This window comes from Muntiacus reevesi, chromosome 12 (genome assembly GCF_963930625.1).
Source record: "Muntiacus reevesi chromosome 12, mMunRee1.1, whole genome shotgun sequence".
In the NCBI taxonomy this organism is placed as follows: Eukaryota; Metazoa; Chordata; class Mammalia; order Artiodactyla; family Cervidae; genus Muntiacus; species Muntiacus reevesi.
In genome coordinates this window covers 79,212,398-79,236,648 of record NC_089260.1, presented here as the reverse complement: position 1 = coordinate 79,236,648, position 24,251 = coordinate 79,212,398, and the positions used below count along the sequence as shown (strand labels likewise).

General features: G+C 40.1%; 2 long non-coding RNA genes across 2 annotated transcripts in view; both read right to left on the bottom strand.

The window, feature by feature from the left end:
* Positions 1-16,761, bottom strand: part of LOC136145209 (uncharacterized) — a 42,552-nt gene extending 25,791 nt beyond the window's left edge. The window contains exons 1-2 of the long non-coding RNA XR_010658717.1: positions 16,626-16,761; positions 10,500-10,601 (exon numbers count right to left, since the gene is read on the bottom strand). This is a non-coding gene — a long non-coding RNA (uncharacterized lncRNA). The remainder of the gene's footprint in view (positions 1-10,499; positions 10,602-16,625) is intronic.
* A 4,164-nt stretch (positions 16,762-20,925) lies between these two features.
* LOC136145024 (uncharacterized) overlaps positions 20,926-24,251 on the bottom strand; it is a 36,620-nt gene continuing 33,294 nt past the window's right edge. Inside the window, exon 3 of the long non-coding RNA XR_010658673.1 lies at positions 20,926-21,059. This is a non-coding gene — a long non-coding RNA (uncharacterized lncRNA). The remainder of the gene's footprint in view (positions 21,060-24,251) is intronic.

The window sequence follows — 24,251 nt, the reverse complement described above, 5'->3', positions numbered from 1 at the left end:
GGCAGAATGTTCTCCAGTTAAAGGTGGGGAAAGGTTAATTCTGCACATGACACCACTACTGCATTTATACAAGTCTCCTAGGACAACTGTTTGCCTTGAATTGTTTTCTTCCTTTATTTCAGTCAGACAGTTGTGTTGACTGATTTTTCTTTTTGATGTATGAAATGACTGTTTGACTGAATTTACCATTTGATTTCTACTAACGCACTGTAAAAACAATAGTCAACTTAGACTGGCAGGTATGAAAAATTCTACCGCAGAACCAGACAGAAATATTGCGTTCTATAGGTACATATGTCATATGCCCTGGGTTTTGGAAAATTGTTCCAATTTCAACTATTTTGCCCCATGTTTCAAAAGAGTGGGGCCACTGATTTAATAGTAAAAATAAGATTTGTGAAGTTCATATAAAACTAATTTTGTGTGAACCTGAGAATCACATAATGGGATCAGAAAAGAACTATTATGAGAAATTTTACTGTTTCTTACTTATCAAGAGGTGTTTCTATGTCAAACTTTTCAGTCTTCTTCTAGAAGATGTTTAGGAACAAAAGGTTTGAATATATTCATAGCAAATCCTTATTTATAGTTTTGTTTTCCCAACAATTATAGTTACTAAGATAGGACATGGAAAATGGCCTATCTCATGATTCTAAGCTCCTATTGAACATTTGGGAATTGGTAACATGAGTAGGAAAGTGAAGCAACTTTTGACATTGTTACTGAGTAATGCTGATTTTATAATGAGTGCTTCCTTACATATCTGACTAATTTATCATGGTGCAGATGGCTGATTCCCATGCTTAGAAATGACAAAGGTCTTAAGAAATTCTCCATATTCCATTCATCAATCTGTGTTCTTCTTCAAAGCAAAATTAATCCCTTGACTATTAACATATTAGCTTAATTATAATTTTTAATTTTAAAATTAACTGTGAGAATCGGAATTTCTGGTAGGAAAAAGTGATGGAAGATGGGACAAAATAAAATAAATCAAAGAATTCATAGAAAGCTAAAACAGAATTTTTCAATAGTAGGTAAGGACTTCTGCTTCCAACTATATCAGTTTACCTTAGGAAACCATACTAGAAAGGTCAGATAAATCATAAGCAACATTTGACTGTGAGCATTATAAAGCTAATGAGGTAGCCATGACATAGAAAAATAAAATAGAAAAGAAACTCATAGAAGTAAGAACAGTATTCTGCACATGCTTTATCTAATCCAGTCATTTAGAAACTATTGATGAAAATCAAAAGCATGAGAAACCAAATATGGCTCCTAAGAGGCAGAAAAGCCAGTAGATCTTAGGACAATATTGGAGGACTGAGGAGAGAGCAGGGTTGGACTTTTAGAAATAACAAGGCAGCTAGAATTTTAAGGATCAAAATCCCAGAGATGGGAAAGATTCAGAGACTCGAGCTCAATTCAGCAACAGTGGTCCCTTGACGTTATCACATTTTCCACGTAGGTAGACAAGGCAAGATGTTAAGAAGTCAAACAAAAGCTAACTGAAGTCAAAGCAAAGACTCAGGAGTCTTGTAATGCTGAGGAGATAAAACTGAGGTTCAGAACCCACCAAAGAATAGTGGCCCGGTGGAAGGCTAATGATATGAATTAGGACACTGGAGGTTTCTATATGTATCTGTGTCCACGTGAATGTGTGTTAGGAAGGCTGATGAAACAGCTACCTTGATGGAAACATCTATAAAGAAGGAAAATGAGTATGAAGCTTGTGCAATGACTGAAGATCAATAAGCTGATCTTTCCTTCTGCTCCTTACCTGGGAATAGGAAATTCTCTCTTGAAAAAAGGACAGTTGACCGTTCAACAATACAAGACTTAGAGACACCGACTCCCTATGCAGTCAAAAATTCACATGTCACTTGATAGGCGGCCCTTCCTATCTATGGTTCTGCATCTGAGGATTCAACCAACCACGGATCATGCAGTGCTGCAGTTGTTGGGAAAAAATCCATATATAAGTGGATCTGTGCAATCTAAATCCAGGTTATTCAAAGGTCAACTGGAATGTCATTATGATTCTCTACAACTTGTCATATCCCAAGTCTGGTGTTCATCAAAGAACCACCAAGACTCCCAAGAAAAGGAGAATTAGAATAAAAAACAGAATCAGAATCATGGATGACCTAGATATTAAAGTTCAAATATATTTTGATAAATATTACCAAGTTCAGGAAAATAGATGACAAGGTAGAGAATTTAACTAGACAACTAGAAACTGATTAAAGTTGAACTGACAGAATTCAAAATTAAACTCAGTAGTGGGCCGAACACAGGTGAAGAAAGATAAATGAACTGGAAGACAGAGTAGCAGTAAAAATAGGAAGACTAAACGTGGAAAACAAAAAGGATAAAAAAGTACAGAAAAGAGCATTTGAAACATATGGGCCACAGTAAACATTTTCATCATATGTTTACATTGGAGTCCAAAGGGAAAAGAAGAGAGAGATTCGGGCGAGAACAATATTTAGAAATAATAGCTGAGAGTTCTCAAAAACTAAAAAGAATATATCAAGCCATAAATTCAACAAGCACTAAAAAACGCAACAAGAGTAAATATAAAGAAACCATATCTAACACCACCAGAGTACAATTTACAAATAGCAAAGAAAAACAGAACACCTTAGAAGTAACCAGAGGAAAAACAACAGTTGACCTTTCAACAATGCATGAGATTAAGATTACTGCTTACTTCTCAGCAAAAATGATTAATACTAGAAAATAATGGAAAGTGCTAAAGAAAATAACTGCTCACTGAGAATTCTAGAGGCAGAGAAAATGTTGTTTGGAAGACGAAATAAGGAAATCTGCAAACAAACAAAATTTAGAGAATATGTTCTCATCAGAACCAACTGAAAGGGAGACCCGCAGGCAGAAGGAAAATTATCATAGAGGAAAATAAGGACTTGACAAAGGAATTAAATAGAACAGAAAGGAAGCGTAAGTGAATAAATCTGAATAAAATCTAACTGCACATAAGAGTAATAATGAAATATATAAAAATTAGAATGCATTAAAACAAGAGGAAGAGGAAAAAGTAATAAAATAAATTTAAGGTCTCAGCACTGCTTGAGAAGCAGTAAAAGAGCTAATAAGTCACGGTGCATGTGTAACTGCTACCTATATAAGCATTGTGAGCTAATAAAGGGAAAATGGAGTTTGATGAATTTAAAAGGAAGAGCCAGAGGAGCATAAAAAGGAAGGACAAGCAGAAAACAAGGAGTAAAAGGTCTATAATAAGATACGTTAACTGTAAATAGTCACATTAAAGGGCAGAGATTTTTTGAAACAAACAAAAATCTTAATTCTATGCCCCTTACAAGACACCATAGTCAGACTGCAAGTTAAAGGATGCAAAACTTATGTCATAAAAACAATAAGCAAAACTGAAAAAAAAAATAATGGGAGATTTGAAAGCAAAAAGTATCACTGGAGATAAGACAGGATAATAACACCAACCATTACTTTACAAGGAACATGTCATAAAACTAAACTTCGAGGCAATATATGAAGGGAAATTCTGAAAACTAACTAGAAATAAAATCTAAATTACCTAGATCAATAATTCAGAACAACAACAAATCAGTAAACTACAGAAGATCTGAATACCATTGTTAAAGTCTTTGGCCTATACACCCCAAGGAAACCAGAATTGAAAGAGACATATGTACCCCAACATTCACTGCAGCACTATTTACAAAGCTAGACAAGGAAGCAACCTAGATGTCCACCAGCAGATGAATGGATAGGAAAGTTGTGCTATATGCACACAATGAAATATTACTCAGCTATAAAAAGGAATGCATCTGAGTCAGTTCTAATGAGGTGGATGAACCTGGAGCCTATTATACAGAGTGAAGTAAGCCAGAAATAGAAAGACAAATACTCTATATTAACGCATATAGAGAGAACTTAGAAAGATGGTACCAACAATCCTACATGCATGGCAGCAAAGATGACACAGATGTAAAGAACAGACTTTTGGACTCAGGGGGAAAAGATGAGAGTGGGATGATTTGAGAGAAGAGCATTGAAACATGTACATTACCATATGTAAAATAGATGACCTGTGCAAATTTGATGCATGAACCAGGGCACCTAAAGTCGGTGCTCTGAGAAAACCCAGAGGAATACAGTGGGGTGGGAAATGGGAGAGGAGGTTCAGAATTGGGGGGGACACATGTATACCTGTGGCCATTTCATGTTGACCTATGGCAAAAACCATCACAATATCCTTAATGTAACTATATCCAATTAAAATAAATAAATTGAAAAAATCTTTGGCCTACATTTGCATAAAACACTGCATTAACAAGAATGAAATGCACATTTACATACAAATTTTGAGGTGTACATGGCACATTTTTAAGTTGACTGAATGCTGGGTATAAAACAAGACTCAGAATAATCAAGAAATTTAAAAATGTATAACCAATATTTTATCAAATATTTGGACATTAAAAACACACTTCTGGATTTCCATGGTGGTCCAGTGACTAAGACTCCATACTCCCAATGCAGGGACCCTGAATCCCATCTCGAGTCAGGGAACTGGTTCCCACAAACAAAGAGTTTTCATGCCACAACTAAACGACCTTGCATGCTACAATGAAGACTGAAGATCCTGAAAGCCACAACTAAGACCAGGTGCAGCTGAATAAACAAATTAAATTAAAAAAAAAAAAACCAAAACATACTTCTGATAAATATGGATGTCAAAGATAAAGTCATAATAGGAATTAGAATTTTATTAATTGAATGATAATGAAACACTGACCTAGAGCCAGACATCCTGGAATATGAAATCAGGTGGGCCTTAGTAAGCATCACTACGAACAAGGCTAGTGGAGGTGATGGAATTCAAGTTGAGCTATTTCAAATCCTGAAAGATGATGCTGTAAAAGTGCTGCACTCAATATGTCAGCAAATTTGGAAAACTCAGCAGTGGCCACAGGACTGGAAAAGGTCAGTTTTCATTCCAATCCCAAAGAATGCTCAAACTACCGCACAATTGCACTCATCTCACACACTAGTAAAGTATTGCTCAAAGTTCTCCAAACCAGGCTTCAGCAATACCTGATCCGTGAACTTCCAGATGCTCAAGCTGGTTTGAGAAAAGGCAGAGGAGCCAGAGATCAAATTGCCAACATCCGCTGGATCATCGAAAAAGCAAGAGAGGTCCAGAAAAGCATCTATTTCTGCTTTATTGACTATGCCAAAGCCTTTGACTGTGTGGATCACAATAAACTGTGGAAAATTCTGAAGGAGATAGGAATACCAGACTACCTGACCTGCCTCTTGAGAAACCTGTATGCAGGTCAGGAAGCAACAGTTAGAATTGAACATGGAACAACAGACTGGTTCCAGAATTAGGAAAAGGAGTACGTCAAGGTTGTCTATTGTCACCCTGCTCATTTAACTTACATGCGGTGTACATCATGAGAAACGCTGGGCTGGAGAAAGCACAAGCTGGAATCAAGACGGCCTGGAGAAATATCAATAACCTCAGATATGCAGATGACACCACCCTTATGGCAGAAAGTGAAGAAGAACTAAAGAGCCTCTGGATAAAAGTGAAAGAGGAGAGTGAAAAAGTTGGCTTAAAGCTCAACATTCAGAAAACGAAGATCATGGCATCTGGTCCCATCACTTCATGGCAAATAGATGGGGAAACAGTGGAAACAGTGGCTGACTTTATTTTTCTGGGCTCCAAAATCACTGCAGGTGGTGACTGCAGCCATGAAATTAAAAGACACTTACTCCTTGGAAGGAAAGTTATGGCCAACCCAGGCAGCGTATTAAAAAGTAGAGACATTACTTTGGCCACAAAGGTCCGTCTAGTCAAGGTTATGGTTTTTCCAGTGGTCATGTATGGAAGTGAGAGTTGGACTATAAAGTTGAGCACCAAAGAATTGATGCTTTTGAACTGTGGTGTTGGAGAGGACTCTTGAGAGTCCCTTGGACTGCAAGGAGCTCCAACCAGTCCATCCTAAACGACACCAGTCCTGGGTGTTCATTGGAAGGACTGATGTTGAAGCTGAAACTCCAATACTTTGGCCACCTGATGTGAAGAATTGACTCATTTGAAAAGACCCTGATGCTGGGAAAGATTGAGGGCAGGAGGAGAAGGGGACGATGGAGGATGAGACAGTTGGATGGCATCACCAACACAACAGATATGGGTTGGGGTGGACTCTGGGACTTGGTGATGGACAGGGAGGCCTTGCATGCTGCAGTTCATGGGGTCGCAAAGAGTCAGATATGACTGAGCATCTGAACTGAACTGAATGAAAATATACTGTAGCAAAACCTGTGGGCTGCAGATAAAGCTGTGGTCACATAGACGCTTAAGTATTAGAATTATATAATATATGTAATCATATACGTGTGTGTGTGTTGTGTAAATGGAAAAAGAATAAAGCTTCCAAAAGATACCCTATTACCTTGAGGTAGACAACTACTGAACTATACCTAATAGTGGAGGCAGGGCAGACTTCAGAACTTCAGGAGACCAGCAGAAGGCAGCATTTGGAAACAGGAGTAGCTTCCAAATTAGGCAGTTTGAGAGCACAGTGAACGCCAATGTCAGAAGCAGTCTCCAGGAAAAAGCATTTAATGTATAAAGTGGTGGAGAAACTAAAATATATTTAAGATTTGACACTCTAATTCCTTTTAAGGATGATTTATGTTTCTAGGGAAAAAATAAGAAGTACTTGATGTAGAAGGTGAATAACTTTATAATTTCCAGGAGAATCTTGGTACCAGGATGACACAATGAAGAACTTGGGAGTCCCCTGACTAATCTAGCAGCGAGAAAATGAAAACAGAGATGAGAGAGAGAAATAGAAAGACATATTTGTGCAATTGGGCACTGCTGCACTTTAAAGTCTAGGTATGCACTCCAAATCATAAACAAATGCCACCATGTTCAGAGCTAACCCTGAGACAGTGATTAGTGTCTAAGAGATTAATTAGGGACAACTCTTGGCATCAACAACGTATGGAAGAAAAGGACATCAGATTGGGCAAAGGTAGAAGTAAAGTTGTGTTGCAGCCTCAGGAAACCTCAGGTGACCCTTTGGGGGAGAGTTCTTAAAATGAGATGACCCCTTCAGGGGGATGTCCCAATTCAGGAGGATGTCTTAACTTTTATATTCTTACACCTGTCATTGGATGAAGGGCATTGTACGAAGGGGTGATGTGACCCTGGGCTAAGTGGCTCCCTTTAGCTGAGATTGGCTGTCTGCAGCATTTCCAGGGCTGGGGCAAAAGCTCTAGAATCTGAAAATTGTTCAACTTTCCTTGTCTGGGTTGCCAAAGTAAAAAATACAGGCAGGGTGGAGAAGGAAATGGCAACCCACTCCAGTGTTCTTGCCTTGATTATCCCAGGGATGGGGGAGCCTGGTGGGCTGCTGTCTATAGGGTCGCACAGAGTCGGACATGACTGAAGCGACTTAGCAGCAGCAGCAGCAGCAGCCGCCGCCACCTGGAGCAGAAAAACACTTTCAACCCTGTATTGCACTGTATAGGGATGGTGATAGTTTATGTGTCACTTTGGCCAGGCCACAGTGCCCAATAACTTGCTCAGACTCCTGTATAGATGTTGCTGGAAAGATATTTCTAGATGTGATTGATATTTCCAATCCATTGACATTAAAGTAAAGCAAATAACCTTTAAAAAAAAAAAAAAAAAAAAAAAAAAAAAAATACAGGCAGGGTATATTACAAATAGTTCTTTAGCCTGGAGAAGAGGTCTTGAAGCTGTGAGCCACTCACTGGGAAGCAGCAGGACATGAAGGATTCTTGAACAGATCGGAAGCTACTGGAAGGCCTTTCAGGAGTTCAATCCCATAATAAATACTGTACCTTCAGTGTAACTTTGCCCTCTCTGCCAGTCTTCCTCAGTTCCCATGTGGGCCCTTTTGGACTTGAACTTGGTGTTCCCAGAACTTGAGCTGGAGACTTCCATGAAGTCTGCTTTCCATCTACTGGCTCAGCTTTCTTGCTCTCTCTGCTCCAGGCTAGTCTCTTCAAACTGCCTTTTCCATTTCTGGCAATAATACCCCTCTCTAGACCTAACTAATGCTTTTCTGGGGCAAAAGGAAGAGAATTAATAAGGGTAACTTTTATTTCTAGGAGGGAAGTTACCATATTCCTTCAGAGTATTCATCTCCTTGATTATTTAACTTTTACTCTAGATTACTCATGGGTATTTCTGCTCCCCTACATTCAACCCAAGGAGGTTTTAGAACACTGTCCTCTCTCAGCATCAAGTCTCTCTCCATCCTCCCTCTCTCTCTCTAAGACCCACCTTTATCCACACACTCACAGGCTTTCTGGACCTCCGAGGAAGATAAGCACTTCACAGAATCTCTGCTACAGGACCAAACATACTGAAATGACTTTTTATGAAGATATTGAAGCAACAGAAAAAGAATACATGAGGATTGTTTCTCCTGAGGGTTCAATTATTTAGAGGGCCTTTATCACACTTCGATTGATAAATCTAACCTTTCCTTTCTTGACTACAGTTGATCACACTGTGATGAAAACAAGGTAGAAAATGGAAAAATAATATTTGGATTTTAATGAAATAATAAAAATGCAGGGCCTATCTTTGACTTTTGCCAAGTGAGAAAAGAGTTCACATTTCGACTATGTGGTGGCAGGAGTCCCTTTTAAAACAGGGCCAGTCTGCATGATGCATTGAAAAATCAACCTTTTCAAATATAGCCATAACCCCTCAAGATTGTTTCATTTCTTGGGGCCAGGCAAACCAAACTTCGGGTTTGGTTTGAGTGGTGCCCTGTATACTAAAGTGATAAACATAATCTGGAAGCACAGCACAGGCTAAAAATATGGAGCTGGCAGCTTTTGATTGAAATTGAAATATTTTTCTGCTTTTAATTCACTGCATAAAATTTTATCTGTCCACATTCAATCAGGTAGGTCGTCCTAATGATCATGAGCTTCAACCCTGCTAACAACTAAGCCTGCACTGTTAAACTCTACTTTATCTGTTCCAGAAACCTCCTGGGTTTCTTTAATGCCTCTGTTATTACTTGCTTTGCATCATTCTGCGTTTCTTTAAAAACACAGCTGTGTGACCTCTGGAAGTTTTATTACTTCCTTGAGACTTGGTTGCCTCCTCTATGAATATCTGGGTATATATTTAGTATTGCTCAATAGAATTTTTTATGATAATGAAAATGTTTTGTATCTGTACTATCCAGTGCAGTATTCACTAGCCACATGTAGCTAATAAACATCTTTAAAATATGGCAAATCCAACTGAGAAACTGCAGTTTTAATTTTAAAATTTGTTTAAATACAAATAACCTCATGTAGGTAGCATCTACTGACAGTATAAATCTATGTAATATTTTAAGGATATTCTCCACTCTAAAACTCAACCATTCATTAGCTCAACCTAAATATTTTTGCCCTTTGACAAGCAGAAAATAATTTATGCCTCCCTTGAAATTATTTTTCAAGACCTCTGTCAGTTTGGGGACATCATATTCTTAAAATTGACTTTGCTTTGTGAAACTTTAATAATGTTGACGTTTCCTGCCCTTGGAAGCACCTCTGTTATTATGGGAAATGTTGTGGACGAACAAGGACCATTTCAAGAGACATGGGAAAAACTCCTTCTGGACTTAATTTCATGATGAGGATGCTCAGAATGTCAAAATGCTAAATTGTTTATAGTAAAAACCATACCTTTTTCACACTATTTTCTGCATGTAGCTGGAAAATGTTTAAAACATTTTAAAATAACTGCACATCTATTTCTGAAGCTGATTTGGCTGTTCAAGGCTTACTAGAACTTTATCCATCTCACTATTTCACTCAGTAAACAAATGCAGTTGTTACATATGTGTCTGTGTTCCCTTCTAGATTATGTGTTTATGAAGTTAGAAACTAGATTTATGTCACAGCCCTTATGTATAGCACAATATTCATTGCTAATTCAGATCGTATTTTAAGATGAGACAAAAGTTAACATTTTTAATGTAGTCACAAATATCTAGCAAACCAATCAGAAAATAAAAACAATTTTTTTAATTGGTCAAGAACAAAAAGAGAAATACTTCATGCAAAATCATATCTCTAATAACTACCACTGGAATTAGAACACACACATGCTAAAATTATTTTAAAATATCTTATCAAAGACTTTAAGGCTGTACCTAAAAAGATTATATCAGAAGTGAACATAATCATGTTGTCTGACCAGCGTGAATCACGCAAGGCATATTATATATAAAATAAACAATAAGAACCCACTGTATCGCACAGAGAACTTACTCAATACCTTGTAATAAACGGTAATGGAAAAGAATACACACACACACACACACACACACACAACTGAATTACTTACCTGTACAGCTGACATACAACACTGTAAATCAACGACACTTCAATTTTTTTAAATAAGTGTAAAAGGTCGTATAGCTTCATAAACTCACCTCTGGTACCCAAGGGACTACCTGAAACAACAGCAGCTACAACTTTCCTGGAGACAGGACATGGCCAGCAAACTGGGCTCTTACACTCGGTAATAGTCATACCTGTAAAAAAATATACAGGCTCATTAACACATAGGAATTCTTCATTTTTCTGGCAGTATTGGGCAATGAGGTATGCATATGAGAATTTTTTAAATGACAAATTTAAGAAGAGTATTTTAACCTTCACTCATTAATTTTTTCTAAAATTAAGAAATGTATTCATCAGTGTATTTAATGTTTCCTTGATGACTTGGGGTCATCAGTTCAATCAACGTTTGCATGAATAATACAAATGGAAGCAAGACAAGCACTCACACTGAAACTGAAGATGACATAATGTTCTATCAACTGGAATAACTGATGAAGGAGTAAGAAAAAAAAGACAAAAATGAAAACAAACCATGATCAAGAAACAGTCACGTTCTGACTTCTTCTATTTAGTTTCAAAAAGTGAATTGAAAGTGCTCCGTTGTGTCCGACTCTTTGTGACCCCATGGACTGTAGCCCACCAGGCTCCTCTGTCCATGGAATTCTCCAGGCCAGAATATTGGAATGGGTAGTCGTTCCCTTCTCCAGGGGATCTTTCCAACCCAGGGATCGAACCCAGGACTTCTGCATTGCAGGTGGATTCTTTCCTGTCTCAACCACCAGGGAAGCCATTTCAAAAAGAGACCACAACAGACATTTCTCCAAAGAAGACATACAGATGGCTAACAAACACATGAAAAGATGCTCAACATCACTCATCATCAGAGAAATGCAAATCAAAACCACAATGAGGTACCATTACACGCCAGTCAGGATGGCTGCTATCCAAAAGTCTACAAGCAATAAATGCTGGAGAGGGTGTGGAGAAAAGGGAACCCTCTTACACTGTTGGTGGGAATGCAAACTAGTACAGCCACTATGGAAAACAGTGTGGAGATTTCTTAAAAAACTGGAAATAGAACTGCCATATGACCCAGCAATACCACTTCTGGGCATACACACTGAGGAAACCAGATCTGAAAGAGACACGTGCACCCCAATGTTCATCGCAGCACTGTTTATAATAGCCAGGACATGGAAGCAACCTAGATGCCCATCAGCAGATGAATGGATAAGGAAGCTGTGGTACATATACACCATGGAATATTACTCAGCCGTTAAAAAGAATTCATTTGAATCAGTTCTAATGAGATGGATGAAACTGGAGCCCATTATACAGAGTGAAGTAAGTCAGAAAGATAAAGAACATTACAGTATACTAACACATATATACGGAATTTAGATAGATGGTGGCGATAACCCTATATGCAAAACAGAAAAAGAGACACAGAAGTACAGAACAGACTTTTGAACTCTGGGGGAGAACGTGAGGGTGGGATGTTTTGAAAGAACAGCATGTATATTATCTATGGTGAAACGGACCACCAGCCCAGGTGGGATACATGAGTCAGGTGCTCGGGCCTGGTGCACTGGGAGGACCCTGAGGAGTCGGGTGGGGAGGGAGGTGGGAGGGGGGATCGGGATGGGGAATACATGTAACTATATGGCTGATTCATGTCAATGTATGACAAAACCCACTGAAATGTTGTAAAGTGATTGGCCTCCAACTAATAAAATAATATTAAAAAAAAAAAAAAAAAAAAAAAAAAAAAAAAAGAGACCACAAATCCCAGTGGTATCTCCAACATTATTAGCTGTCTTTATCCCTTGTTTCCATTTTCCTTTCCTTTTTCTTCTACCCTAGAGGGGTTCCAGGAAATGTTTATAGCTGCTCTCAAGACAAATTCTAATACCTGCTTCTTCTCAAAATTTCACAATGTGTCCAGGAGATAAACAGTGTGGAGGTCAAATACAATTCACCACAGGGAGATCTGTGGTGAAAATAACATCAGAAACTAGCTCCTAAACATGCAAAGAGCAGAGTATGGTGTCAGGCACTAATTTCCTTCCAAATACCTCTCCATTTCTAAACGATGTCTTTATTTATTTACCAAGATCCCTTTTTATTGGTTCCCTCTTCCAGACTGCTTCACTTCACCTGTCCTCACATTAAAAATACATTCACACTCTTTTTGATTCCAGTTATTTGCTCATTAAGTAATCATAGGACTGTTGGAATTAAATACAGAGTAAAATTAAAATACTGGAATCACTTGGAGGGTTTAAGCACTTCCACCAATGAATACTGGGTGTGGAATTCAAGAGGCTGCACTTGACTTGGCCTTGTCCAAGTTCTTTCTTAAGAAGTTTGTAAGATAAACCTAAACTCAGAGTTATTCAGATTGGACTGCTTTCTCAGGTGGACTAGAATTCACTGCTCATTCCACCCACTCTGAGGTCAGTGGCACTTTTCGGAGATGGGGTGGCCTCCTCTGCCCACTGCGGAGGCTCAGTTCCCCCTGGGCCCACTCTCTGTCTCAAATCCCACACTGAGGCCAGATGCCAGCCTTCCCAGAACATTAGTGGTCTCCTTTCAGTGTTGGAACTGCTCAGACTGAGTCCCCGTGGACTCTTTCTCAGCTTGAAACCTGATCTTCAACCCCTTTACCTGACCTGGATGGTCACCTTCCTACTCTAGGCTTCAGCTGCTTTAGCTGTAAAATGATATATCTGTTCTTAGTTCCATGGAGTCGCAAAGAGACCGACACAACTTAGCAACTGAACAATGACGACATGATATTCTTTATGATACCCTGTATCGCAGGACCTGTTTCTACGGCTCCTGATGCCAGCTTCTTTCACAATCATATCTTGTTCATCTCTGAAAGTGGAATCCAAATCAATCATTTCCAGGCAGCTTTCAAATCTAGAATCATTCCCTGAACTTTCAAAGCAGGTTCTCTTAATCCCTTTCTCCTAGGATGGCAGGCACTTCATACTCTGTCTTCTCTCCTGAGGATTCACAACTCCTCCAAGATCAAGATGCTGCTCAACCAATTCTCAGGTCACACTCTGCACAGCGCTTGGTGTATGGCAAACAGCCAATAAAGATTTGAAAACGAATTAAATCGAAATGAATGACTGACATTCATAAAGTTGCTGACAACTTTAATTGTTCTCCCTTCCTGGGGAGAACAGTTGGAAGAATCCCCAGTCTCTCTTGTGGCCACAGAAATGGACTGTGGCCAAAACAGCAGCAGAGAAACTGACCTGGATCCTTCCAGAGCTGGCTCATCAGAAACTTCCATATGCATTTCTCCATATTCTTGACCCCTTCTGCTGATGGATGCAGATGGGGATGAGGTCTAAGGGAAGGGAGACGGTATAGGATGGGAGGAGTCTGGGTTCCTGAATGACCATCTGAAGGAGTGCAGTCTCCCCAAAGTGAATACCCACCCAGGGCTGTGATGTGGGAACCATAGTGCTGTGCTGCTGAAATTTGGGGAGTTGTGTGGTAATTTAGCATAAACCATTATACGCACAATTATGCTAATTATACGATCCACTTAAATGGCCCTCAATCTAGTACATTTAAAATGACAGATATCAATTTGTGTTATTGACACTTTTATCCTCCAATTTAACCCTGCTCTTCTGAATCAGTCATTTGACCTCAGAGAATATCAATTCCTCAACAGATTTTACTCTGAGATTCATACACACTGCAATCAGAATTACAATATTTGAAAAATAATGTTGAGAAAGTACTTTCCAGAGAAAACTTCAGTAACTTTTAATTCCTTGATCCTGCTTTGAAAACACAGCATAGTAAACTACTTGCAGTTTATCCATATTTATTGCTAATTAACAAAGTATTTTAGTTGGGATTAATTTTTAACAAATAAATAGCAGGTTTCTTGTCCACATCACAGCTGAATGACTAAATTCTCTCTCTGGAAGATTTCTTGACTGACCTTTATTTGTACTCAGTCAACTGATCTGGGTCAAATACCAGATATTAAAAATCTTCAGCATGTTCTTTTTCTTTCATTACTTTTCATCCAATAAGCATTTGACCACGTGGATTTTTCTCTGGTCTGGAGTATTTTTACTAACAAGCTACATGATGTTGCAAAAGACCTTAAGGCCCAAATGCTGGTATCTAATGAGTCTGTTCCTTTGAAGAGACTGATTTACTTTTGCTCCAACTTTTGGAAAACTTGCCCCAAAAAGCTCCACCACCCTCCTATTCTGCCCACTTCATCCATTAGAGAAGACGATTTTCTCAGTGTTACTTCCAAGGTACAGGCAGATGAACGCTTATACAACGGATTCAGTTACCTGCCTGGGAACTGAAAGGACCTTTCCCATTCAAATATCCTGGTTAGGAACCACGTTTTTTAATTTCTCTGGGAATTAAGAAACAGCAAGGAACGAGGGTACGTGGTTGATAAATGAACGTCAGTTCTTCTGAAAATCACTCTGTCTCCTCCCGTTCCTCTTGGTGTTCAAGGTAGGGAAAGAACCCTGGTCATCACCATGTGGTTATCGCTCTCCTTCTCTTCGAAGAGACAAGCCGTTTCATTGAGGACACTAATTCACCAAACTCAAGGCTCGAATTCCTTTTATGTACCCGATGCCTATCTTTATAGTATATGCCATTATCTTCAACAGTGAAATGATATGCTTTATTCCTCATTACAGAGACCAAAGTGCTATAGCAAAAGTCACTCCTGAGAGTTTTACGTGGAAATTTACTGACTCAAGAACAAATTTCTGTAGAAAAAGACAACCCATCTCTGTGTTACAAAGCATTGTTCCTTGCATCAACCACCAGTGTTAACTACAATCTATTATGATTTGAAGCATGCTAAATAAGCAGATTGTACTAAAAAAGAAAAGCACATAAAAAACCCACAGAACAAAACCCAAACTATTCTCAATAAAAATATCCATTTGCTGGAGCCAATCTGAGATTTAACCAGGATTAGATACTTTAAACTGCAACACTGCATACCAGAACACCATGAAATAAACATTTCTCCTGATTTGGATACCATCTCCTCCTGATGCAAACTCTACCCCGACCCAAAGAAATCCAAAAATCCCAAAACCAGCCAACCAACAACAAAAAATAACCAAAGACCCAAAACCAAACAAAAAACCAAAGAAACCACGCCCATTACTATAACTAAAATTCTCAAATATTTGAGCGTCTATGGTAACTGCTCAAAGAAGTATTTTTTAAATGCTCATTTAACTTAGGAGCTTCCCTAGTAGCTCAGTTGCTAAAGAATCTGCCTACAATGCCAGAGACTCGGCTTCGATTCCTGGGTTGGGAAGATCTCCTGGAGAAGCAAATGGCAACGCACTCAAGTATTCCTGCCTGGAGAATTCCACGGACAGAGGAGCCTGAAGGGCTACAGTCAGTCCACGGTGTCCCAAGAGTTGGGACATGACTTAGCGACAATACTGTCACCATTTAAGAGCAGTGCAGCTCCGCCAAAAGTCGCCAAAAGTCGTTAGGCTTGAAAAGCCTAACGGAATCAAGAAAAACTCTTCACCATACCCCAAAACATACAAAGGCGGGAATAGTTTTATTTCAAACTTTGCTTAGATGTTAGTATGTCACAAACTGCCCTCCAAGACGCGCTCTTAGAGTCAGTGACGTCAATAAAGCCTGAAAACGCTGAAAGTGAACGTTAATAACCTTTTGTAGCCTATCCTCCAGAAGGCTTTAGCAAAGAGCACGGAGTCCCATCTGAACACCCGCTGTTGGCGGCCAGCGAACAGGATCCCGAGCTGGGCGCCCCCATCACCGGCGCGCATCCGGGAGCAGAGACCTCTTCACACCCGCGGACCCAACGCGCCCGACGCGCACCCCGCGGCCCCGACTTCGGGCTCCTCGGAGGCACCTCCCCTTCCCGAACCCGCGAGCCCGCGGCGACCGGGTCCAGGCGGCGCCCACAGACCCAGAGGCCGCCCCCCGCGGTCGAGGGGCGCCGAGCAGGGAGGGCTGCGAGCGCGCGGGGCGCCCACAGTTCCACGACCGTCTTGGGCCCCGGCCCGGGGTCCTCACCCTGCGGCCGGTGGCGGCGACCCCGGACCCGAGGACCCAGCGAGGCTCGCGCTCCCCGAGGCTGGAGGAGTCGGGGCGGCTGGCCGTTGGGCAGGCGGGGGCGCGCGGTGAGGGGCTGCGGATGGAGCTGCACTTACTCGTGTCTGTCCTGCTCCCCGGTCAGGGGCCTTTCGCAGTGGGGACCGACCCAGTCTCCACCTTCCCTCCCCTCAGGAGCGGTCCGGGAGCTCTGGCGTCCCTGTGCCTCCGCCCACTCGCCTGTGGCCGCTCGCGCCTGCGCACTCGCACCTGCAGCCTCTCGCGCCTGCGCACTCGCTCCAGGCCCAGTGGGGGCGGGGAGGGGCGTTTGTCAGCCCCAGGACTCCTGGCTGGAAAATCCTGACTTTACATTTCCTTAGAGTGTTGGACTTGATATCAGTTGTTTAAAAAAATAAATGTCAAGTTTTCTTATCCTAATCATCATTTCATGACTATAGATTCTGTCTTTGTAAGATTTAAGAATAATAATTTCTACTTGGTCACCTGAGTCAGATAATAGGTACCAAACTTATCTATTGCTTCTATAAATTTTCAGTCAATACGTTTTAGCCTGTGAAGTTTTATTTAGTGTGTGTGTGTGTGTGTGTGTGTGTGTGTGTGTGTGTTACTACTAATCAGCCTCGGCAGGGGCAGAGTCTTGAGATGAAGGGAGAGTTAGGATCTCCTAGGCTAGCGCTGTCTCCCTGCCACGTAGTTTGCCGTGGGAACTAGAGGTCCTGAGACCCCAGGATATTTTGGCAATGTGGAGCAGATTCTCTGCGTGTGCACACAAGTACACACTGACATACGTCAGAGGAAGGGAGCATAGGCAGTGGGGTCAGGGGAGGGGTGGACCTTGGGGTGGCAACGGTGACAGAAACATGCGTCATTTCTCCTTGGACTGAGGCAAAGACCACCTTGTTGGACCTCGTATGGAATCAAGGTCAGGACATCTGCACTGGCTGTGGTGAGGAGTCCTGAGAAGCGAATGAGACACCCCCCGGCTGAAGTGGACAAGAGGAGGCTGAGGGTCCTCTTCAAGGTCCCTCTCAAAGCCCCTGCTTCCTGTGGATCCTCTCACATTCCCTCCTGGGGCCCACGGAATGCTGGTGTCCTGAAGTCTCTCAGAGGTAGGGTCTGTGCTGTGCTTTCCCTGCTGGGTGTGCAGTATGAGAGGTTCCCATCAAAGGGGTCATGTGTCCAGTGCGGGGGCGAGGAGAGTGGCCCTTGCACTCCTACACATTCCCCTGCCCCTGACCTGGCCTATACCTCCTCCTACTAGCATCCGAGCTTCTCAGTGGAGGAATGGAGCCTCTGATCTATTCACTTACCAGCTGTGCCCTGAGCATTCAGTGGGGGCTGTGATGAAAAGAAGCACCAGGGTCACAGGCTGGAGGGGGAAGTGGAGAAACACAGGCCCTCGTCTATCAGATCTAGTCCGTTAAATCTATTTCTCACTTCCACTGTATAATCATTAGGGATTTGATTTAGGTCATACTTGAATGGTCTAGTCGTTTTCTGTACTTTATTCAATTTCAGCCTGAATTTGGCAATAAGGAGTTCATCATCTGAGCCACAGTCAGCTCCCGGTCTTGTTCTTGCTGACTGTATAGAGCTTCTCTATCTTTGGCTGCAAAGAATATAATCAGTCTGATTTCAATGTTGACCACCTGGTGATGTCCATTTGTAAAGTCTTCTCTTATGTTTTTGGAAGAGGGTGTTTTCTATGACCAGTGCATTCTCTTGGCAGAACTCTATTAGCCTTTGCCCTGCTTCATTCTGTACTCCAAGGCCAAGTTTGTCTGTTATTCCAGGTGTTTCTTGACTTGCTGCTTTTGCATTCCAGTCCCCTATAATGAAAAGGACATCCTTCTGGGTGTTAGTCCTGGAAGGTCTTGTAGGTCTTCATAGAAGCGTTCAAGTTTCTTCTGTTCTTCTGCTGAAGAAACTCTTCAAGTTCAGTTTCTTCAGCATTACGGTTTGGGGCATAGACTTGGATTACCGTGATATTGAATGGTTTGCCTTGGAAACCAACAGAGGTCATTCTGTTGTTTTTGAGATTGCATCCAAGTACTGCATTTCAGACTCTTTTGTTGACTATGATGGCTACTACATTTCTTCTAAGGGATCCTTGCTCACAGTAGCAGTTATAATGATCATCTGAGTGACATTCACCCATTCCAGTCCATTTTAATTTGCTGATTCCTCAAATGTCGACGTTCACTCTTGCCATCTCCTGCTTGGCCACTTCCAATTTTTCTTGATTCATGGACCTAACATTCCAGGTTCCTATGCAATATTGCTCTTACAGCACCAGACCTTTCTTTCATCACCAGTCACATCCACAACTGGCTATTGTTTTTGCTTTGGCTCTGTCTCTTCATTCTGTCTGGAGTTATTTCTCCACTGATCTCCAGTAGCATATCGGACACCTACCGAATGGGGAGTTCGTCTTTCAGCGCCATATTTTTTGCCTTTTCATTCTGTTCATGGGGTTCTCAAGACAAGAATACTGAAGTGGTTTGCCATTCTCTTCTCCAGTGGACCACATTCTGTCAGACCTCTTCACCATGACTCGTCCATCTTGGGTGATCCTACTTGGCACGGTCTATAGTTTCATTAAGTTAGACAAGAGTGTGGTCCACGTGGTTAGAGGAACCATGTGATTAGACCTGGTTCATGTGGTTAGATGCACCAGTCTTACTGGGGTAGGCTTATAATCCATGTTTATAATTCTAAATAAGGTGAAGGATACTGGTTGTTGTTTTTTTTTCCTCACAACTTTGGTTATACCTATCATATAATTGTTACTATTCCTAGGTGAAGGAGGCCATAATTTTTCCTCATGATGTTGATCATACCTATCATTTTTCCTCATGACATTGATTATACCTATCATTCCTCATGACATTGATTATACCTGTTATAGACTTCTTATATCTATGCCTACCTAAATTAATTGTTACCATTTGTTTAATACCTGTTTCTCTTACTTGTTAAAGATATGGTCATGTCCATTTCATCTTTACATTTTCTAAAACATTTCCAGACATTATATTAATGTCTATCAATGGGGAAATCAATACATATTTCTTGACTATTACATTGATATATCTTGTTTGTCAAACATTTTAGGCAAAATTCATAGTACCAAGAGTAAATTTTTCTTCCTTAAAATTATTTTACAAAGATCATTTACTTATGTAGATCAAATTCACATTTCTCAACCGTGTACCCTGCCTACATAATCTTAACATGCTATTAAAATGTGTACTATCCACGAGATTTTTCTAGTGTTCCTTGGTCCTTTTAAGATGGTGCTCTTGATGTGCAGGGGAAAGTATGTAAGTGACTCATTTGAAATGGAGCCCTTTTCAATGAGCCAGGATTCATTGGATATATCTTATAAAAGCTCCACCCTTACTGGGGTCTAACAGCTTTTGTAAGCCTGTTTCTGATGCTCCTGCTTAAACATTTTCAGCATTCAAAATGCTTTAAACTGTCATCATTTTTTTTACACATTGATACTTATTTTACTGTGCGACTTTTAACTTCTTGGCTTTTACCTCCCTTCTATCAACTTTGTTTGAACTGTCCACTGACATGGCATAGAGGGACTCCTCATAGAATTGAACTTAACCCTGACCTAACCTCACTCCAAAAGTTGTTTCAAGTGACATCATCCACCTTTAATTAAGTCCCTTCATTCTTCTCCCATGAATTGGCTCCTGTGACACTGCAGGCAGGCATGGTTAGCATCCCTCCATTCTGCCTGGGCATTGGATTGGCCGCATGCGATGTTAGCTTTAGTTCAGACGCCTTTTAAACTTCATTTTGCAACATGGGGAGTCGCTTTAATTTTTTTACACCCCTTAATGTATGTTCCCAGTGTAGTTCAGTGAGAATGATTTCTTGATTTCTCCCCCTTTTTCAAAAAGAGAGTGCAGGGAGGGGGGATCGGGATGGGGAATACGTGTAACTATATGGCTGATTCATGTCAATGTATGACAAAACCCACTGAAATGTTATAAAGTGATTGGCCTCCAACTAATAAAATAATATTAAAAAAAAAAAAAAAAAAAAAAAGAGAGTGCAATTCCACCTTAAATGTAAAACATGTTAAAGTATAATAAGTATAATAAATATAAAAATGTTCACAAGTGGGGCTTGATCAAGACAGGGAATTTTTCTTTTCCTGTGGTTTTTCCACAATTATAAGAACAATGTTGTTTTATGAGCTCAAATTCTTGAGAACATAAAGACCGAGGATGAAGTAGTAATTGCCAACTAGGAAGTGCCAGATTAAAAGCATCTGAGAGGTTCCAAAGTGCCTCAGTGTATAAAATAACAATGAACTCTGGGATTAGAGGAAAAGAGGAAGCTGCTGAAATTATGTTCCTTTAATTCTGCCTTCGAAACAGCTATCATGTTGAATCAGTAATATTATGTTTCTTTTTCAGTCTTTAGAGGAATATGACATTTTTTTCCCTAATACCCTTCAGATGGTATACCAGAGAGGTTCATCCAACAGAAATGATCGATGAGCTTTTAATCTGAAAAAAAAAAAAAAAAAAAAAAAACCAACAAAAAAAGTCATGATCCTTGGTGGTGAAGAAATTCATCAAAAGCTCCACAGTTCTGTAAAAGTACAAGTCTTTCTACAAAGAGTGAAGCCAGAAGGGAGCCCCGCAGAGGGTGGGAAAATCATATTGATAAGTGTGTTCATGTTTATTTCTTCCTTACTGAACTTCTAGACCAATTTTGGAAGGTCCTAGATCTACTTTAGCTAAGGAATTCCTTTTGAATGTCAGGGCAAGCCTAAAGTTGGGCTTCTGGCAATTCTGCCAACAGTGACCACTAGTTCTTTGTACTAAAGTTTATATCAGAGCTATAATTTAAAATAACTGCTATTTCACCCATAGCCTATTCTTATGACAATCAATAATGTCTCCAAGATTATCAGATGTCCTTTGGGGAACAAAATTGCCTCATGAAAATGTGTAATGTCAACCTTTTTTCTTGCCGATATCCTTATGTCTGTTTATCCATATGTCTGTTTATCCTTATGTCTGTTTGTCCATCTGTCACAGACACCCTGAGACACACCAATCCTGAACACTCAACATTTTATCTTCTTTATTCCCATTGCTGGATTTCTGAGTGATGCTTAAAAAAACAATCACACAATGGTTTCAACATTTATCGCTGCCTAGCCAAGTGTCCTTGTTTCTTTACTCTTCACTCTTCAATTCTCTATAGCATCTGTTGAAATAGTTACCCACTCTTATTATGATTCCATTTCGTCCCTCATCACCCACCTTCTAATTCACGGAGAAAATCAAAGCATCAGAAGATAAGTCTCTCAAATTTCTGTCCTGGAACCTAAGAACATATCTGCCTGACATTTCCTCTTTTTATATTATTAAAGAAGGACTCTTCTGCCTGTCCATTGATAGCTTCTGTCTATGCCATCTCCAGCCCTTCTCAGGACCCTTACTCTATGAATTATATAGTTAACAACATTTATGAAGTTTCAAACATGTCAGCATAACACAGTTTCTTTTTCCAGTTATTTATTTACTCTTTCCTGTCTCTTAATAGCTTATATACTTTCAAAAATTAAATTTGTATCACCCCTTCAGTGCCATCCAATCATTCCTCACAGAGTCTGAACACATTTTGTGTTCCTACGAACATCTTTAGCCAATATCTTCTTATTTATTATACTTCGTAACAATATTTTTCCTCTGTTAAATTGCTTAAAATAATATTTGACATTCCTGCTCATCTTAAAGTTTTCTCCTTTTTGTAACACTACAGATTCCTTTGATTAGATTCTAGTCCTATGGATATTCTCTCTTGGGATCCTTGCAATGGTCTTCGTCTCGTACAAGTTCATGTTCCTCAGGACTGTCTTCACAGTGCCTCAGCTCATTACTTTCATCTTTTGTATTATTTTAGCTGCCTTCTCATTTTTAATCCCACAGGTCTACCTTGATTCACGCAGTTTTGAATGAGTTCTGTAGGTTGTCTAGCTCAGACTAACATTTTTGTTAGTTCCTAGAATTTGATTACTTGTTGTAACCCTCCCCCACCCTTTTTATTGTATTCTGCCATCTTTTTACCTCAGCTTTTTCTTTCTCTTTCTTTGCCAACAAGTAAATATTTTCATCTTTCTGCAAGGTTAGGGCCCTCTACGCAAGGAATAAATGGAACAAAAGTTAATAAACAAGCCATGGAAGTTAAAGATGTGTGAAAATACATAGTTTTGACTACCACCTCCTATATAGTCTTATAAACCTGTCCATAGTTCTTTCAGGCATTCTAGTGAGAAATCTAGAAAGCTTTTGTTGTTCATCAATGAGTTGTGTCCGATGCTTTGTGACCTCTCAGACAGTAACAAGTCAGCCTTCCCTGTCCTTCACCATCTCCCAGAACTTGCTCAAACTCATGTCCATTGAGTCAGTGATGTCATCCAACCGTCTCATCCTCTGTTGTCACCTGCTCCTCCTGCCTTCAGCTTTCCCAGCATCAGGGTCTTTTCCAGTGAGTCAGCTCTTCACATCAGGTGGCCAAAGTACTGTAGCTTCAGCTACAGTATCAGATCTTCCAATGAATATTCAGGACTGATTTCCTTTAGGACTGATTGGTTGGATATCCTTGCTGTCCAAATGACTCTCAAGAGTCTTCTCGAACACCAAAGTTCAAAAGCATCACATCTTTGACACTCAGCCTTCTTTATTGTCCAACTCTCACATCCAAACATGACTACTGGAAAAATCACAGCTTTGACGAGACAGACTTTCGTTGGCAAAGTAATGTTTCTGCATTTTAATAGACCATCTAGGTTGGTCATGGCTTTTCTTCCAAGGAGCAAGCGTCTTTTAATTTCATGGCTGCAGTACCATCTGCAGTGATTTTGGGGCCCAAGAAAAGAAAGTCTGTCACTGTTTCCATTGTTTCCCCATCTACTTGCCATGAAGTGATAGGACTGGATGTTATGATCTTCATTTTTTTGAATGTTGAGGTTTTTTTTTTTTTAATCCATTTATTTTAAATGTTGAGTTTTAAGCCAGTTTTTTCACTTTCCTCTTTCACCTTCGTCAAGAGGCTCTTTAGCTCCTCTTTGCTTTCTGCCATAATGGTAGTGTCATCAGCATATCTGAGGTTATTGATATTTCTCCTGGCAATCTTGATTCCAGCTTGTACTTCATCCAGCCGCCTGACATTTCACATGATGTACTGTGCATATAAGTTAAATAAGCAGGATGACAATATACAGTCTTGATGTACTCCTTTCTAAATTTGGAACCAGTCCATTGTTCCATGTCTGGTTGTATCTTGCTTCTTGACCTGCATACAGATTTCTCAGGAGGCAGGTAAGGTGGTTTGGTATTCCTATCTCTTAAAACATTTTCCAGTTTGTTGTGATCCACAACTGAAAGGATTTGCATAGTCACTGAAGCAGAAGTAGATGGTTATCTGGAATTCTCTTGCTTTGTCTAAGATTAAGTGGATGTTGGCATTTTGATGTCTGGTTCCTCTGCCTTTTCTAAATACAGCTAAAATATCTGGAAGTTTTGGATTCATGTATTGTTGAAGCCTAGCTTGGAGAATTTTGAACATTATCTTGCTGGCATGTAAAATAAGTGCAATTGTGTGGTAGTTTGAACACCTTGGGGATTGCTTTTCTTTGGGATGGAATGAAAATTGACATTTTCCAGTCCTGTGGCCACTGCTGAGTT